The following is a 15,803-nucleotide window of genomic DNA, read 5'->3' as shown; positions in this document are numbered from 1 at the left end:
TGTACAAAGTCAAACATTCCCATTGATTAATCAGGCATTGAAATGGGCCAGAAAAATCTGGAATAGAATTCAAGCATCCAGTCTGCTACTGATTCTCTAAGTTGGTTCATATTTAAACATTTCACATGGAAGATAAACTGCTACTGGGAAAAAACGTTCTTTTACCCATGTATTCTATCTTGTTCATTAAATTAGAAGTCAATGGAAGTAGAATTCAACACATTATGTCCTAGTTACAAGCAAGGAGCAGATACTGAATACCATTTTATGGGTATCTTCTTCTGAATGTTTCTCTGGAGAAAATAAAAATTCTTCATAGGTGTGTCCATGGACACAGAGGCATCAAACAAAATACTGGTTAAACTATGAACTAATTTGTAGAAGTTCTGTACAGTTTATTGATTTGTGATGGGCAAATTAAATAAATTAAATTGTTATTGCTGCTGATTTTGGTACTGCAGCTCACATTCTAAAATTGCTCTTTATCATCTGATACCAGGAGAGCTTTAATCTTATGAACAATCATGACAAAAGTAGGTAGCAAGAGAATTTAGTAGTAAAAGCAGAAAAGCTCACCTGCAGGTTTGGGGAGAGGAAAGTCATGCTGTCACAAGTCATCAGCTGTCCACTTGCAGACTTTTTCATTTCAGTTTTCTGAAACAAAATTTATTAATTATTTTAAGAACATAAAATATAAAATGACACTGCAAAACAGTTCAAGAAAAATTTACAGAAAATAACTGAAAAAGTAATAGGCTTTCCTCTGAAAGTGCTACACTTGTACTGAGTATCTGGCCATGCATCAAGTCATAGTAAAATGTGTAAATGAATGTGGATATGCAGCAGAAGTGCTGGATCATACAACAACCACTCTGCCACAATAGGCTTCTGCTAGGTTTTGTTTGGCCTGCAATGACTTGTCAGAACAAAGACAGCCCACCTGGAGATGGAAAACTTCCCTGAACCTCTGCCTGCTGTTGCATTGTGTCAGTGGTTTTTGACTGAGGCATCTGACTGTTGCTGGCTGTGTTATTGCAGATGATTCTTGCTGGCTGTCATGGGATCACAGATCCACTTAGAGGCAGGCACCAAGGCATATGAGTTTGAGCCATGGCCAGATTTTATACAATTGTATCTAATTTTATATAATTGTATATTATATATTACTATATTAACTCCAAAGTCTGGGGAAGTCATGTATTGGTTAATGTATCTCAGCTGAGGTCACCTGGAAATCATCTCCTCCATCACTTGAAAACAGTGAGAATGGAAAATTTCTTTATGACCATAAAAGTAAGCAACTTAGAAGTGCTAATCAGTCTTGTCTTTTGTAAACTATGTCCCTATTTTCTGAGTGGTCACTCAGCCGAGTTACTGCATGCTTTCCTTTTGCTGCTAGTGATGAGTTAAGAGGTGATTGCTCTGTAGTGAGACTTCTGGCATGAGCAAACAAGTCACTTATGTCTGAGCCATTGCCATGCACTTTGTACAGCTGTCAGAGAAATGAAGACTCTGACCTGTTGCATTTTTGTGCAAAATCATTTGGGCTCAGGTGGTTTTGACTGCATGTGACCTGATATTTTAGAACTATTTAGAATTATTGTTAATGCAGTTCTATGCAGTAAAGGTTCTGTGTGGTTTTTCCAACTTTTATAGATCTACCCAAACTTTTTAAAGTAAAGATGGGGTTTTCCCACCTTTCAAACTATCAATTTTTGTTATTGGGCCAAGGTTCCACTTACACAACATGGAGTAGATGAAAGTAATTTTTAGTCATGGTTTTAACAACATGACTTCAAGCAGCTGTATTAAAAATACTACCAGATTTTACATTTTAAAAAGTATTTCGTGATTATCTTATAGACAAAGCATGTGTGTCAAATGGAATGAAGCATACTATCTTGTATGTTGAAACATCCTCTGAATAAAAACTATGATGATTAATACCAGTAATCAGTTTTGGTATCAGTTATAGTACAAATGCTTTTAGGAACGAAACAGTCTTTGAGACTGAGTTATCTGCAGAACACGTTAAGATTGCACACAGTGCAGCACACACATGGTGTCAGGTTTGGCTCCTGGATTCCCTGCTGCTGTGAAGCCCAGAGCAGATTTGTTCAGGCTAGAGATAATCAAAGGAGCAGTCCTGGCTGGATGGGGTGGATCTGTTTCAGTCACATTATGGACATGGCATAGCCAGAACTAGTTGGTCCTAGCCACTAGAGGGCAACTGGGAGAGCAGGATGAGAACTGCTGGCTTGGGAAGTATTTTTAGGTGCAGAGACATACAAGGGTAAATGGTGGCACTTGTACTTGCCTGAATGGGTGAAGTTCAAGGACACTATGGCCTGCTCCCCTGGTTGAGCCTTTGCTGGTGGCACCACAGTTGTGTGAGGACACTACAGACTCAAGTGGCTGTTAACTGGCTTTGTGACAGCCTACTCCACTTGTAGAATCTCACACACTCAAGAGCCTGGCCTAGCAGTTCCAAAGTGATGACAAAAATGCTGATCAGAAGTTTAGTTTCAACATTTCGCCATTCAAAAATAATCTAAATATGCTGTATGTATTTATGCATGCCTACATTGTTAATCTGTTGTCTTGTGTACTATCTCAGAATTTTATAATTGCTTCCATTTTGTACGTGTTGTTCTTATGCGCCAGGACTTCATCACTCACTGGATGACACTTTTGCCTGATTTGTCAAGAAGGGCCTGGTATTAATAACAACATCTCTTCTTTGTTATCTGATAGACTATTTTAATGGAGGAAAATAAAGACATTTGTTTGACTTTCATATATTTTCATTGTTGAAAAATAAAATGTTGATCTTTTGAAGATGATGACCATGTCTTTCATATGTAAAACCATAAAGATCGTGGCAGTCTTAGCTTCTTTTGCTATACAGTAGCTAGATAAGAATGTTAATGTTAGATCTATAAGTACCACGTTATCTCACAGGATATTAAAATTTTTGAGTTGTTTTCTGTCTCAGAAGACAAAGACTTAGAGTATTTTAGCAGTACTAATAGGTGGTAATATGAAAGATAACTAAAAGAGCCATGGAGATGACATGTGGAGTCTAGAAAATAATGAAACCCAGATTGGTTGAATTGAGCACCTGAAACTGGAAGACTGTTTTTTTCTAGATTTCCTGACTCTGTAAGTAATACAGTTATATTGTAATGAAAATGCAGGAGGTGTTCCCCGTGAAGCATAGCACTAATATTTCATGTATAACCAATATGAAAGTGATTAAATTGTTTTACAAGCAAAGGTTGGTAGCATGGTAACAAGAAACTTTACAAGCTAATACTGCCTCTATCTGAAGATGTACTGTTTTGTGGTAATGAAATATTGTAATAACCTTGCACACCTTAAAAGAAGAACCTCAACTACACCTCTCTGGAGTTATTTTTCACAGTGCAATTATTCTGCTTAAATAATTTTTATGCAAAGAAAAGTTACAATAAACAGAACCATAAGAATGAAATGACCATATTAATTGTTAACAACCACATAAAAGGTGGGCTAATATATAACTATACAGATAGAAATAAAATATTTTTTCAAAAGTCAAAGTAGTTGATTGCAAAGTGGATTTCACATTAACATCCTTATCCAAAGCCCACTGGACTAACTGAAAGTGATCTCTAGCATCTCAGTTAAATTCCACCAGTCTTAAGTTCCTTCCCTTCTTCCATAAGAATGAAAAACCAGGACTTCCCTGAATTTTAGTGAATCCAGAGTTCAGAATTTAGGTAGATTTTAGTCTATTTAACAGCTTTCTCTAGAACATATTGTTGCAAAGATTTATACCTTCCTTTCCCACAAAAACTGTAGCCTGGGGCTTAATCAGAATAGTATCTGTACTGAATTTGTTCTTTTATTATTTGTTTACTGTCAGGAACACCTTGCTCAATTTTTGCAGTATATTTATTCTGGAAATAATGAGAGAAATAAAAAAGTGAAAACTGAGTTTGGGTGAAAAATTTAAGTTGGCAATACAGTTAATATTAAAGTTGACATGCATTTGAAGGTTTTAAAGGAGATTTGAAATAAAATGGTATGATCTGTTTTATAAGGATGGTTTGAGCATTGCTAGAAAACGTGTATATTATTTATTTTTTGTTTTTTTTCCTGAGTGTAACATTTACAAAATGATTTTTATTTTTTTCTCTTCTGATCCAGCTATATTTTCATACATAGGAAGGCATGCCACATCCATATGTTCTTTGTTCCTTTAAAATACGTAACTCTTTCATCCTTTGGGGCATTATACAAACACCCCAGTTAGTTCTTGTTCTGAGGAAATTCAGAACTGAACCACAAGCTGTTATATTTGTGCCTGTTAGCTTAAAAGGGAAACAGCCTGCCTCTTCTTCTTGCTACATTAGATAGTGGTATGACAATAGTTCTTTTAATTAGGTCATTAAAACATATAGAGGTCTGACTAAATTACATAAATGTCACAGAAAAGTCAACAGAATGTTTGTTCATGAAATGAGAATCACACTGAACAAAAGACTGTGCTACTACTAATAACACTTTGCATCAAGGTTGAATTCATAACACTACCAGCTATACTGCATTGAACACTCTGATGGCAGTGTAGTCTGAACTCCAATGTTTATTCAATATGGAAGCGATGAACACATGACTCTCATAGAAATGCCATTTTGTGTGCAAGGTAGTTATCCAGTGACTGAAGCTGAGTACTTTGGTTCAGGAATTGGGCATGTCTGTTAGCACTGTCCTAACTATGATTTACTTCAGTGGCAGTTTATTAAATATGCCAATTTCTGTATAGTATTTCACTTCAGGAGGTGGTGACACAGGACTTCTTAGAAAATGCATTTCTGCTTTGCCATGTGAGATGCTGTTCAGGGCCCTGTTCTAGGGTCACCTCAAAAATTGGCATAAACTGTATGTGAATTTCATTTACTCTTGTTCAGAGACAGTTTCACTAAAGAGTGCCAAGGAAGATGCTTGACATGTAGTCACACAGCACATGTTTTGCTTTTAATCAGAGAGGTACCAGTCAACAGAGCAGGGGTGGTTGTCCTGTTCCACTGAAAGGAGAGATTCCATTCTCTTCAGAGGTCAGTAACAGTTCCCAAGACAGAATTTCCTGAAGGGAAAGGATAATGCTGTTCTACTTTTGCTTTTTCCGTCGCTAGCTAACAGGTGCTGTCTTTTTGCCCATGCACAGAGTTGCATGCCAGTGGAGGCTGATGTAGATGAGTCCAAAACCAGCAAACTAGCTTCTGCCTAAACATGCTAACCTGGCAAGCCTCAGAGCATCACACTTGAAGACTTGACTCCATTGAGGAACTGCTGTAACACCCTTTCCCTAGCAGAGGGGATGAAATTTCTAAATGTTGGTGAACAGTTCTGTTCATTTGTGAAGTATTAATGGGCTGTTATTATTCTGGTATTACATTTAACATATTTTATGATGTGTTAAAATGAATAACAATGTCACAGCAGCCACATCTTATTCACAAGGTGTGATGCATGAGCATGAGGCTAGTTGTTTTTAAACAAGGGCTAATTTCTGTCTTTCCCCAGATATTTACTAAGTTCACTTAAATAGACTGGATGACACAAGAAGCAATAGTCTACTTAAAAGCTTATAGTTCTTTGAAAATACTTGCAATTCCATTCAGTATGTGAATGAAGTCCAACCAAAAGACTTTGGCATTCCACAAAATAAATCCAGGGTCTTCACTCTTGCCAGCATGCTAGGAGATTTTCCATCTAAAACGCATTTCTAGCTCATGATTATAATTCTTGTATAAATAGTTAGTTCTTATAGGGAAGACATTTCTTGGTTTGGAAAAATACATTTTTTCCTTGGTGCTAAAATCACTGAGGTGGAAGGTTTGCAAAAGAAGCTTCAGTATCAGAACCCAAACAAGGCAAAGGGCTAAAAATGCATCTTAAGGACCATTAGTCAGAACAATTTGAGGTGACAGTAGTCAAGATTGTTTTATATATGAAGTTCATCAAATAGAAAGTTGGTTTCTTAAGCTGGAAAAATGCCTGAAGGGGTATATTTTTGCTGCAGTTGCTAGGGAGCAGCTTACACTGCATCTGTGGGATATAATGTGAGTCGTGTAAAATGCACTGTGCTGATAATTTACCTCAGAGTGGTTAGAGCTGAATATTACATTCACAGAGCACATCTCATTGTACAAAAAATAAAGATGAGATGGATGTTCTTAGTAATGTTTGGTGACAGAGCCACTGTGGTACACAAGGCACAGTACACGTGTCAGTCGGCTGACAGGAGCATGTCAGCACTGTATGTTCCTTAGGTGGGGCTGTGATTAGGTGAGCAGAAAATTAATGCATTGGCTAGATGGGAGGAAAGAACACAGCAAAGGAGAAGTAAAACCTGTGTTTTCATGTATTTGACAGATCTTTGGAATTAACAAAGTACTAAGAATTCCAAATAGTGTTGTCTTATTTTAAGACCAGCTCACTTGACTGGAAGTCTGTGTTACCATTTATATGTTTAACAAAATGAGGATGGCTAAATCAGGGGGGATCTGACTAGCCCTGCTCCAAAGTGAAAATGCTCCACTGCATTTGGAAACAAAACTGCTTGGCTATGAAATGGCAACATCTGTAATATAAACCTTTACAATTACTTGGTTATAGGACTTCATAACTTTATTTCAGAATCTGTCGAATTGGAATTATTTTGGTAGAAAGCACAGCTTTAGCAGTTCAATATTATTAAAACTGTAAATGCAATACATAAATTATAGAGCTATAACACTGGTTACTTGTTTTTATAGCACTGACTATTTCCAAAATTTATCAAAATATTGCTATAGATTTTCATTTTACTATAATAGTTAAAATCTCTCCAGTATTTTTTCCTTACTGCATCAATACAGTGATACTGTCTTTAAGTTAATTGCTTCACTCATTTGAGCACTGGTGCAAGTTTGTCTCACATACTGTACACAGAAATGGAGTGTGTTTTCCTCAGCAATTACTGCATTTGTTCAAAGTGAATTAAAAAATCAAAAATGTTAGGAATACTCTTTAATTAGATGATTAAAGAACCAAGCAAGTAGTGTGATGTTCAGATAAAAACAAAAGGTATTCTATTTTTAGGCCACAGCAGAATTCAGACAGGGCATGAGTTGCACTGTGCAGTTAAAGGGTCTGCCATTTCTTGAAATATTGTATGGCATATATTTATAGTTTTCAAGCAATTTTATCATTCCAGGCTCAGCTGCCTCACCTTGAAAGATGCTTTCAATAAGCAATTTCACAGTAAGCTGTCTGAAAACATGATGTTATTCCTAACAACAATCTGAAACCCATTGGACTTGGCCTTCATAAAACTTTGTGAACAGATACTATCAAAATGCAGCTGAAGTTAATGAAGTTATGTACACTAGCTATGCTAGCTAAAGATTTTAGAAAACCCTTTCATAATCTGCTTTTGCAGATTATTGACTTCTCCAACCTTTTCTAAATGTTAGAGGAGTTTTTTTTTCCTTCTCTAATCAAACTTTAGGTATTTGGCTCTTTCAACAGTTTAGCTCCTCAACACTTTAGTTCCTTTTTCATAAGATCCAATTGCTCTTTTTAAAATAAAATACAATAACTTCCTCCTGTAGTTTTATTTTTTTAATATAATTGATTATATTTTTATAAATTAATTATTATTATACAAATTTATGTGGTTTTCATTCAGCTGTTTGGGTTTGCTTTTTGCTTTCAGCCCCCTGAAATGATTTTAAAAAGTATATCTGATAAAGATACATCTTTCTGATAACAGCAGTTTAATTTAGCATTGTTTTTAACCAAAATTGGTGGTCCAGAAAATTACATATAATTTAAATTATAAGTCACTTATAATACCAATTAAAATGAAGATTACTGTCTGCCACTTGCATTCTTTGTTACATATCTGATGACAGAAAAGATGGGTATAAAATACTGGTATGATGGTACAGGCCTCCTTGGCCTTGCTGCCAATCCTTTATTAACTCAAGTAGAAAACTTGGCAGGTGGAGCTGGGCTTCTGACCCTTTGAGAAGGGCATGTTCCTTTGACAGAAGGACCTGTTTCAAACCACAAGGCAAGAAACAGGACTAACAGGTATGAACAGCATTTGTGTGCAGACCACAGCCAGCATGAAAAAGGTTAGTTAAGGCAAGGTTCAGACGAAAAGTAAGGCAGAGAAATGAAGAAACAGCCACGTGGTTATGTCACTGTTACTTTGTTTACTGGTGCCCACATCTAAAACTAGTCCTCTGTATAGAAAACTGAAGGAATTAGTTATGAGGTTATTTTGGAAACCTCAAAAAAAACCCCACACTCATAAACAAAAAACCAACAACAAAATCAAACCAAAAGAAAAAAACCCAACCAAACCAAAAACTCACTGGGGAAAAGCTATTGCTTTCTACCTGCATTTAAGTTTTTTAATTTTACTCCTGAACACTGGAGTACTTTTTCTAACACAGGCATCTTCATACAAAGGGCAAGAAATAGCAGGTGACACCTGGATAAATGTCTAAATTCCACTGTATGATGATATGCATTCAGGGACTGTATAGTGTGTCCAAACCAATTTTTTTCACAGTATGTTAAGAGCCGAGTAGACAGAAGCTTTAATAGCAATTGGTACCTGTAAGAGTTAGAATAATGCAGGCAATAAATAATAAGAATGACCCTGTTCAAGCCAAAGGAATACTTAGCCTGACTAATTGTAGGGGGGGAAAAGAAGTTTCTACCACTTTTATAATGTTGTTCTTCATATGTATGTTCTGGGCTATCAATCAGCTTTCTTTAACTGAAGCCAGCTGGCAGGTGACAGTGCAGTTTATCAACCACTAGTAAATAAAATGTTATGCTCCAGAAAAATTCAATTCCCAAATCCCACCCCTAAAAATCAATAAAGCTTCTCCTCCAGCTAAAGCATTTCTTATGAGCATTCACTTTCTAAATACAGCATATTTTGTCACTTTTCTTAAAGATAAGAACTAAAACCAAATTAATATTAAGAGCAATGTAAACAGTGGTACTAGAAACAATTTCTGTTTAATTTAATAAACATTAAACTTTTTTTCATTTGGGTTAACAAATAAAGTTATTTAAAATTAGTAAGGATCAAAAGATTTATTATATGAGTCCTTAAAAACTAAAATAATGTTTGGAATTTTGGGTACTTCTAATATAACTTTACTGTCACTCTCTAAAGTGATGGAATGTAATCAAAGTCTTACAAAAAACAGAAAAATATCTATATGGAATTCTAACAAATTGGCTTGTTAGACAACTCATGTTTACTAATACCTGTTTTAGCTCAAAAAAATGTATGTAATGTAGGAAGGAAAAACTGTACTTTGTTAATGATTAGGCTTATTAAAAACATGCTTGAATTTGGGGGGGGGTTGTTTGTTTTGTTTTAAACTGAGATCCTTGCATGCTCATGGTTTTCTGGATGGGAATAATACTAGTACTCCTACAACTTTATGAAAAGTTATGGGGCATATTTACAATGGGAAAGAATTATCATCTCCCTATCTTGAAGATAAGTCATATGGACAAATGTACTTGATCAAAAAAGAGAAATAAAATATCTCCAAGTGAAGATGAAATTCAAAGAAACCATCATTAAATAAGACCCAGAAGTAATCTCAGATCTATGTATTAAAGTTGAGCCAGTTCACTAAATTAAAAGGATTGGAATTATATTCATGTTATTTCTGACAGTTACATTTTCCTGGTTTACACCAGAACATCAAGAAGGACATTATATACTGATAAATTTAGTAGCATCTTATTCATTAGCTAGAAATATATTGAAGCTTACATTTCTAAGAAGCATTTACAAGGAGATAACTACTAAAAATTCTGCCCAGTGTGTGGAACAGGCTATTTGGGGTTTTTCAATAAGGGAAAATACAGAAACAGAAGAGCCTAAAAATCAAGACAACCATTTTCCCAGTTGTTTTTGCTAATCTGACAGTAGAATTTCTTTTTCTCTCCTGAGTAGGTTTTACAGACACTGAGAATAAAGTATAGCATTTTTTGTGGTCCCAGTGAGAAAGCCATCTTCAGTGGCTGAGCTAATCCAGCAGTGGCCCTTTTCCACTGAAGCAGGAGTTGTGTAGTTGTGTCTTGCTCATGGATGCAGCTTTGGCTGAGTGACCGGCCCTGCCTCGCAGAGACTCCTGTCCTGGTACACACCTGCCATCACTGCCTATCTGCTCACAAATACACTTTTGTTTCAAAGCCAAGTTTGGCACTGCAAGTCTTTGAATTTTAGTGGTGCTAGATAATTGTTGGGACAAATGAATGCACTGTTGGGAAAAAATGATGTTCTAGCACCTCTGGAAACAACCTCTTGTAACACTGTAGTGTGTTTGGGTAAATTCAGGACACCAAGCTGAAGCTCTGTCTGGTTCTAGGTAGCTTCTGAGAATAAGGATTCCTTAGTTCTTTGGCCTTCTAAAAAATTATTTGCCTACATTAGAAAATGGAAAATCTACCAGGAAGACAGACGGTTTTCTGGTTTGAAAGCCTATGGGAAAAGTGAAACTAGTTTGCTTTGCCTTGTCATCTGAATGAAGAAATAAATCAGGTAATGCCTTTAAGAAAAATAATCACACTTTATTCTTCCCCAAATGGTAATACTGGTGCACAGAAATGAGGAAAGCTGTATTGCACGTTATCTCCTGATACTACATTTGCTTTATTCTAATTTCCATGTAAAAGGAATTACTTGAATGTTAACAATAAGAAGAAAAATCAGGACCCTTCTACCATTAGATAATTTAATGCCAAAAGCACTGCCACAACAACCTTCCTGACATTATTTATGTAGGGAAGGGAAACAGTCAACATCTATTATGTCATTTTCCTCATCAGCCCCCACCCCAGGCATGCTGAGCTTTAGTGTCAGAGACATAGAAGCATTCAGCTACATTCTTACACTGAGGTGAGAAAGTCCCGACCAAAGCCAGCACAGTGAAAAATGGGGTAATTTGTAATAAATATGAGATAGATGGTATTGACAATCTGACAGGGCAAATCCTTGTTTGCAGTGAGAATGACTTGCAGTTAGCAGATAAGGTCAGACAGAGGATGTTTTGTATCCAAGTCATCATCAGCTCCAAAAAGTTACTACTTTCCCCCTGGGCAATTGGTCTTGTCACTCACATCTGTCTTTACCATTTTTTATGGATACAAACCTGATTTTTTTATTCTTGAAGCCTATATGCTAACTATGCACCTGTGTATCCTGGGTAAAGAAGGTAAAGAGGGTAAATACAGGATTCCATTATCTGAACCAGCATTTAAATAAAGCAGCAAGGTCCTTAGTTTGCTCATAAGGTATTCTGGTAATTAAATAACTTACTCTTGACTGTATTCACAGACATTTTGCCAAGAAAGGTTCTACATTAAAATCACAAAGACTTACATCACTCTCTAGAGTTCATTCTTGGTTTACTTTTATGCTCTTCCAGAATCATCCCATCCATCATGAATTTACTACAGGTCACTGATCCCAGGTAAAAGTCAGGCTGTGTTACACTGAGTAGGGAAGACAACTGCTTGTGTTATGCGCAGCCCAAGGATATTCTTCTCAGAGGAGACATGGAAGAAGCTCACTGATTTCTTGGCATTAATTTCTAAAAAAAGACATGAGGATTTGATGGTCCTTTTCAGCTTTGCATTGTCTGGCTAAAGCAGCATGGTACTATTCAAACCTCTTCTATCACTTGTGATGATCCACTCCAGATCTGCAGTAAAATGCCATAACTTCTTTGGGTATGTAACAACCCAACTTGCTGTACTGATTACATAAAAATGGCACTCCTTTTACTCCACTCTTACAAAACTATTACCTGATTCACATAAAGGAAACATTTCTATACCTTTTAATTCCAGTTATACTCTGAAGAGTGAAATATGGCATAATTTTAATTCAGTCTACCTTTTTTTTCTTTCTCAAAGCATCAATGAGCATCCAGAGAATGCAGGGAGACAGTGAAAATTCTTACTGTACCTTTAATCTATTGTACTTTTCTTATTAATAATACATGTGAAAGAATGAACTTCAATGGACTGATTGGATCCAGGCGCTCTAACTATATGCCTCAAATGATAACAATGAAAGCAGGGTTTTTAGAAATAGGAGTAAGAAAAGAATGCATTTAATATTTACTTATAGAAATAACTTTATATCCATTCATTTTATGGGCACTAATCTAACCACACATTTTTAGTACATACTCAGTTTTTGCACTAATCTAGGACTTTGTCAAGGCATCCTGTTGTGCCTTTGTCAAGCAGAATTTGAATAAAATAACTCAGTAAAAAGTAGAACACACTAAGGAAGAAATCTAGCCACACACAGAAACAAATTGCACATCATACTGTAACAAGTATATAACCTTTTGCACCATGAAACAAAAGGAAAGCTCACTGATTTTCCAGTGTACTCACTTGCCACTCAACCCTCATCTGTGGAATCCTCATCTGTGTCACTTCCTATAATAGTGAATTCAAATAGATTAATTTTCAGTTTTCATTATTTGCTGTGCTCTCTCTCCTTCAACCTGTTTATTGTTATTGACTTTTGTGAGCCTCTCATCAGTTTTGGTGAAAAAGACAATGTATATTCAGCCTTCTAATCTTTTGAAATAGGGAATAGATTACTAGAAAGAATGGGAATATTATCAAATATAAACTGACATCACTAGAAATTAGTTTGTTCTGAGTTATATCATATTATCAACAGAATTTTGCACAATGCAAATCAAAACGCATGGGAATAAAAGTAAAAAAAAGGAAAATTAAATTCTTTTCAACTTCTCTTTAATAAGTGTTTCATTCCTAATAGAGAACCAGAGCATCTTCCCTCCATAAGTATAAACAGAAAGCAATAAAAATGAGTTTGAGATTGAATGAGGATCCTGGTACATGAAGCTGACACCAGAGGGATGGAGGACAGGAGTGCACAGGAGGGTGGCAACTCCAGGAAATAAATGTGTGTGTGTGTCTGTGTGTCTGTGTGTCTGTGTGTCTGTGTGTCTGTGTGTGTACATGCATGTACTCTGAAGGAAGGAGGGAGAGAAACAGGAGAGGGTGGCAATAAATCATTAAAAGACTAAGAAAAACAAGTGACTAGAGAACAGAATTATTAACTCAGCAAGGAAGTTAAGAATGAAACTTGGAGGAGTTGGGATGTATTTCCTAAGCAAAGCTCATACTTTGCAGGCAAGAGCTGCACAACTGTGATGAGAAGATGAGAATGAGGACAAGGAGGAAACTAAGAACTGGACAGGTACCCCATAAAAGCAGGTTATTTTTGAAAAGGACAAAAGTCAAGTTTGCAAGCTGAGTCAGCAGTATCATTTATGTAAATATACACTCCTAAAGACCCCAGAAATGCAACATTAAGCTTTTAACTTTCCTGTTGTATCAATATAATCAATAACTTGAATTTTTAAATGTTCATTTCACAACCAGCATTTCAACTGAACCAAAGTGAGCCCTGCAGGCATGTAAGCAATATGGTTGACTTTCACAATACAAGTGTTCTATACTTGCATACTCTTATTAATCACTGTTTATGGTCCTAACAGTATTCATGGTAGATGTACACTTCTGGATAGTAGCTTTGTTAGTTTGAACAGATACAAACATTGACAACCTACTTTGTCCTTTTTATGTTTTGTTTCTTTAGCAAGAGTATAGTAATATCTGCTAAGGATGGAGCCTGCAGCACAATTGTCAGAGAAATAATTTGAAATGGCCACTCAGCTCTTTCAGTGGCTTCATTTGCAGCACAACATAAAAACACAATTTATTATTTTGTTGGGCAGAGTAAATAACTGCAATTCAATAAATCAGAAGCTGAGCACAGGCTGAGGCAGGACATTGTACTTGTGCACTGCTGGAGAGAGCAGTGGGGCCCCACAGCATCCCCTGTGTGCACCATGGACCTCCTTGTCATCACCAGTCCCCTCTGCCTCATGCTGCCAGTGCTGTATTACTGCCAGACATGAGCAGGCTCTGTGCTGGTGCTCTTGTGCCTTTCCCTTCTCATTCCAGGGCTGGATATTTGCATCAGTACTGTATGAAACTTATAAGAAATCACTGAAGTGTACAGAATATAAAGACCTCACAACAGAGTATTAAAACTAATGACTGTATCACTAAATCCTCATGTGAGATTTTGAAGACATACAACCCATTTATTTCTCTGGGCATCAATACTTTAGGAATTAAATTTATATTATCTGACAATATGCAGTATTTTTAGAGTTGCAGCTGGCTTTTCATAGGTATTCTCCAAATAAAAACTATTTTATGTGCTGAGAATCCTGAGATGGAGCTGTTGAGAGTAATTAGGGAACTCTAACCTTCCCCAGGAGTGATATGCTTTTGGAAACAGATTTTAAATCCTCTTTATTAAGAAGGTAACTTACTGTTTAAAGAGAACTGTACAGTTTCTCATGTTTGCATAATTATACCTTTATCTTGCCAGCTCACTGTGGAAAGCATCATAATGAAAGATGAGAAAATGTTGTAAGGGTGATGGAAATCTTTTTATCCAGACAAGTCACTGGTAGTCCTCTGCTATTGTTTTAAAATATCTGTCAAGATGTATAGGAAAATGTTCTTGTAACTTGTAATTTTAATTTTGTGACAATCAGTATAATGCTTCTTTCATATTAACATACAACCTTAGTAGCTTAAGTGGACACTGAAGTCATGGAAGAAGGAACCACAACCATGGCAAACTTGAGTATCCTAGTAGTAGCATTTTCCTCTATTATTCACTGATTTATCTTTGTTTCAAATGCAACTTGCAGGGTTTAAAACACATTTTCTGAAGTTGGAGTTCAGAAGAATTTCCAAAGGCTTCCTGATCACAATGTGGCTTTTTGCAATGAAAGCAGTGAAATTGCCTACTCATTGCAAGTCTACTAAAGACACAGAGATGGATGACTTTGGATCAGTGATACAGTTATTTTATGTTATTATTTTAGTGATACAGAGGAGGAGGAAAATCACAACGACTCAGTGCCAACATATGACCACATTAGGCAAGCACATTCTAAATGAATTAATTAAAAAACTGGATACATGTCAAAGGAGATTTGAGAAATTCATCCTTTAAAGATTTTAACAAGTTGACTCCCGAGAACAATCTTGAGGCAACCAATTCTCAATTACAAACCTTACTGAGGTCTATTAAAATCATGAAAAGGACTCCCTTTGACCTGGATGATTGATCAATCAATCTTTTCTCTGCATAATGGTAGATGACTCACCTAGCAATGCTGACCTTTTTATGAGAGTCTCATGCTGGGATCAAGACAGGCTGGCCAGCAGGGAGAAACACAACAGAGGAAAAAAATGACTGGAATGTGATTCAAATTTGTGATGCAAATTGATCACATAATTCACAGATCATTGGAAATGCTATATAATACAATACATTGCTAAAAAGTGACCAGTCACTCATGAGTTCTTTTTTTCTGACAGTGGATCAGTCTTGTTGAGTCTCCTAACACTTTAAACCATAATGGAAAGCAATCAACTCTGACTGAGATCTCAAATTCCCATAGGAAACAGCATACAGTGCCTAATAGATTAAGATACCCATTCAGTGAAGTAAAGGTCAAGTAACACTGAGAAAAGAGAAAAACCTACTGCATGCTGTGCTTACATTAGGCTGAAATTATAAAGCCTTTGTCAGAAGTTTATTCTAGTATTCTCAGAAAATAATAGTACTAAGTGTTTAGATGATT

At 36.1% G+C, this 15,803-nt stretch overlaps 1 protein-coding gene across 4 annotated transcripts in view; it reads left to right on the top strand.

Moving 5' to 3' along the window:
* B3GALT1 (beta-1,3-galactosyltransferase 1) overlaps positions 1 to 15,803 on the top strand; it is a 179,506-nt gene that overhangs the window by 7,103 nt on the left and 156,600 nt on the right. Inside the window, exon 1 of one of the 4 annotated variants that reach the window (XM_033064638.2) lies at positions 13,261 to 13,327. The exons of the other annotated variants lie outside the window; for them this stretch is intronic. The gene's annotated coding sequence lies outside the window, so the exon portion shown is untranslated. Of the gene's footprint in view, positions 1 to 13,260; positions 13,328 to 15,803 lie in introns of those variants that run through there. 4 annotated transcript variants of the gene reach the window in all.

This window comes from Catharus ustulatus, chromosome 7 (genome assembly GCF_009819885.2).
Source record: "Catharus ustulatus isolate bCatUst1 chromosome 7, bCatUst1.pri.v2, whole genome shotgun sequence".
NCBI classification, from domain to species: domain Eukaryota; kingdom Metazoa; phylum Chordata; class Aves; order Passeriformes; family Turdidae; genus Catharus; species Catharus ustulatus.
The sequence above is the reverse complement of the archived record's forward strand: the minus strand, read 5'-3'. Positions and strand labels throughout refer to the sequence as shown.